Below are 4175 nucleotides of genomic sequence, written 5' to 3'. Positions count from 1 at the left end.
AGTAAATGTACTCTTATGTGTGCAATAAAATATTCATTTTTTAAATGTCGTCAAAATAGCCCTTTGACATACGTATATATATATATATATATATATATATATATATATATATATATATATATATATATGTATGTATGTATGTATAAACGTATAATGCGCTGCAATGTTATTTTATTTTCATAATGTTATAATGTTCAATAAAGATACAAATTATAATCAAACAAGAAACGTGTTTTAATTTTACAATGATCATATATAACATGTATATTTCTATATATACAACGTTTGTATTTTTATTTTATTTATTAGTGTTTTGTTGTGAGCAAACCTTTAATCCTATGTCGTGTATATATGTGTATTTTTAATGAAGAATTTTTTATATAACTGCTTTTTTATTTTATAATATCCAATATATATTATTTATTAGCCATGTTTTGTAAAAATATTATATAAAGATCTTTAGCACCTCTAGGCCATTTCTTTTTTTTAACTTGCGCATCGTCAGCTTCGATCCAAATATTAGATACTCCTCTACATATATACTTATATAATGACCTTCATCAATACATGAACCATGATGAAGTATAGCATTCATAAATTTTTTTTTTAAGATTAAAAGGTTTTTTTCCCTAAGATTAAGATAAATATTATAGATCTCAAGATAATTCAGAAACTTATTTTTTTTTAAGATTACAAATGTGTATAAGATCTCCTTTAAGTAATTAAATACATAATTTTGACTTTATATATATTAGTTTTTATTTGTATCACTAGACATTACAAATACCTCCATTTATCTTCCTTTTCTACCACCAACTTTCTTATGTAAATCTCTTTCCTTGTTTTTGACTTTTTATAGCCTTTATTTCGTTTTAGTGAATCTTTCTTCTTTTTGCTGTCACTTTTTGTAGATTATTTTATCCTGTAACAACAAGTATTAATTATTATAAATATATATATTACAAATAGTTGAAATAGCTATTGCGAATAGAGATGTTCAAGTTAAATGTTGATAAAGAATATTTTAAAAAATTATTAAAAAAAAAAAGAAACAAATAATTCTTGATATTTTAAATCTGAGCACACATATAATTGTTATAGTTGAAATAGCTATTACGAATAGAGATTTTTAAGTTAAAATAAAATAATATATATATATATATATATATATATATATATATATATATATATATATATATATAACTCACTCTGCAGTAGTCCCTGTTGAATAATTTTCATGGATTTCATACGTTATGGAGAACTTTGTATGATTATGTTGCAAAACAATTTCCTCCAACACATGTATAATATAATATTGGATTCTTGTATGTGTCTGTCTATATTATATTACTACTTGCAGTTATCCTTCTGTATTACTGATCCCAGTTATCCATTGGACAGATAAATGTTCTAGAGTGCAACATTATATATTAACGATACTGAAACATGCTTCATCTATTTTAAGCGATGCATTAGCATTGAAATAAGGAATTGAAAAATTCTTCTACTTCCATTGAAAAATAAATGTATATTTATAAATTATTCATAGGACATGCATTAACCTTACAGATTGCGTTTTACCAATATCATTTATACTTATCTGTAGTTACATATGATGCATGATGAATAATTATATGATGATACTCCTTTAATAAATGCATTCAAATATACTAGATTCTTATATGTGTATGCCTATATTACTGTTCGCAGTTATTCATACTGGTTTTTGACAAGTATTTAACGTTAAATTTTCTAGAGTGCAACGTTTTATAGCGTAGCACTCTTCCATTTATAAAAAAGTATGCAAAATCTTCCTGATATTTTTGGATAGTTGAATCTATAGAATACACACACATATCTTATAATAAACATTATAGAATACACACATTTCTTATAAACATATGTATTGCGATGTTTTGTTCTGTTTTTACACGTAGCATAAATTACTTTTATGATGTTTTATTTTTTTCTAATATAAATAAGATATATCTGATCCAACTATCCACAAATATTCACTTTTTTATAAATGAAAGCGTACAAACACTACATTCTGAAATTTTGCACACTTAACCTATACCTGTCAAAAGCAAGTATGGATGCGATGCGAGCAGTAACATTACAAAGCGCCATTAGCGCAATCTTTCGTCAAAGACGCCAACCGTACAAGAATACATTGCCATTATTACATGTGTGTTGTGTACGTGTATATATACGTGTAGCATTATACCACTATATTCTATGCATGTGTTGTATACATATATAGCGGTAAAGGGGACGACGACGACGACGACGACGACGACGACGATGATGATGATGATGATGATGATGATGATGGTGACGTTTTTTACATGAAAATTTCCACATTTCGACTTTGCTTCGTAATATCTTTGCTTTATAGAACATGCAGAGCGAAAATAAAGACACTTTCCTTATATAAATCTAACCCAAGCTATCGATTAAGCTTATCAAGAATTCGATCGGTTCAATCGTTATTCAGATCTGGTAATCTAAGGTACTCTCAACTATCCGACTCGTGTATAGATACCCGGGATGCCTCGCTGTTACTACGCGCGGTCTTTGCTTCGCGTAACTTGGCGCGAGACACTACTGTGTCTCTTGATATATAAAATTAACAAAAAAATTATCAGCACACTGGATGACAAGCACAAAAAGAGAGAGAGAAAAAGATATAGCTAAAGAAAGATTGAGAGGTGCATGTAACATAGCAATATGCGCTTCTTACACAAGCAGAAATGAAAAGTGAAGTAATTCAGTGATGGATTAATATATTAAAATAAAAAAGTTTGAGATATTATTGTATGTAATAGAAAATAGAATATAGAATTCTCGTAATGTATAATCTACATTTGAACATTTGGAAGTATTTGGCAAAGATTTAGATATGGTCATAAATCATGATATGGTATGATATATAATATATATTATAGTTATTGATGTCATTTTATTTTTTATAAAATGCCAGTAAAGATTGATTACTATATATGTGTAATACATAACAATATATAAAAATTTATATATATATTTATATATATATGTATATTATATATATAAATGCTTTATTTATATCATATAATTTATAAAATCTTAACATATTATATGTATATACATTTGTTATTTGAAGAATAAGAATGATTATATAAAAAAAAAATCTGATCTTCAATTCCTTATAAAGATCGAAGCACAATAGTACTTTCATTCATATTTAATTTTTAAAATTTCAATTAATTTTATTCATTTTATTCTATGATAATATCTATGGCAACCAAGATTTGATGAATTCAACACGAATCTGCCTTGTCTTGTCGATTGATCCAGCACTGTGCTGTATAGCGGCAGTGTAATACACGGTATATTCGGAAATAGGATCCGTGTGCACACGAGTGTCGTTCTATCTTTGTTCAACTTTTAGTAAATAACAAAGATAGAACGACGCACACGGGTGATGTTTCTGAACGCAGCAATAGTGGGAGGAAAAGAATAGAGAGCGACTCCGGACTGTTTATACCGTAGATAGTGCGCAGTAGTAAAAGCCTTCATGCGCATAGGCCGTGGTGAACATACAACATACAACAGGTGTCCCGCAATCGGCTCTTCTGCGATACCGGTTCGGTTCTCCATTTTGCTCCCCTCATCTGTTTACTCCTCTTCGCCTTTCACTCCGGGACGAGTGAACAGAGAGCGTGGACGCGAGCGTGTGTTGAACCCAAGTGTCCGGATCGGCGTAATATGATGTCGGAGACCGTGGTGACGATGGATGGTTCCAGCAACAACGCCAGCAATAATCCACGGCAGATACCGACGGTGAAAACGGAACCGGGTCAACCGAACCCGCTAGCTGGCATCAAGCTGAATGTGGCTTATTTCAAGACCATACCCGGTATCCTCAAGTTAGCGCAGCTGGTAAGTACGCATCTTATTTTTTGTTGTTTATTTGATCCGTTGTGTATAAGGGTCGAGAGATAAAAGAGCTAGACGTCCCCATGCTAATTGCGTACCAAACTGGTATATATCTAGTTTGATAATACATTTATGCTCCGATAACAAATTTGAAGTTGTTTAATAAAGTTTCCGGAACATTGGAAAAGAGTATAATACTGCAGTATTGTGATCTTTGGTGTTTCATCATTTCTTTTTCAGGATAGAATAAAACGCAG

At 30.0% G+C, this 4175-nt stretch overlaps 1 long non-coding RNA gene across 5 annotated transcripts; it reads right to left on the bottom strand.

Annotated features, from left to right (window-relative positions):
- Window positions 1–235: 235 nt before the first annotated feature.
- LOC138944238 (uncharacterized) lies at window positions 236–3933 on the bottom strand. Of its 5 annotated transcripts, XR_011448695.1 has the most exons (5): window positions 2078–2668; window positions 1611–1719; window positions 1209–1410; window positions 788–922; window positions 236–629 (listed from the first exon to the last, which is right to left on the bottom strand). It is a non-coding gene; the product is annotated as an uncharacterized lncRNA (long non-coding RNA). The 5 variants fall into 5 exon arrangements; XR_011448694.1 differs by lacking the exons at window positions 1611–1719; window positions 2078–2668 and adding an exon at window positions 3527–3933; XR_011448691.1 differs by lacking the exons at window positions 1611–1719; window positions 2078–2668 and adding an exon at window positions 3583–3933.
- Window positions 3934–4175: the final 242 nt, after the last annotated feature.

Source organism: Polyergus mexicanus, unplaced genomic scaffold, assembly GCF_030449975.1.
Source record: "Polyergus mexicanus isolate NDT 795.1 unplaced genomic scaffold, iyPolMexi1.0 SCAF_129, whole genome shotgun sequence".
In the NCBI taxonomy this organism is placed as follows: Eukaryota; Metazoa; Arthropoda; class Insecta; order Hymenoptera; family Formicidae; genus Polyergus; species Polyergus mexicanus.
Note: the sequence above shows the minus strand (reverse complement) of the source record. Positions and strands in the feature narration are given on the sequence as shown.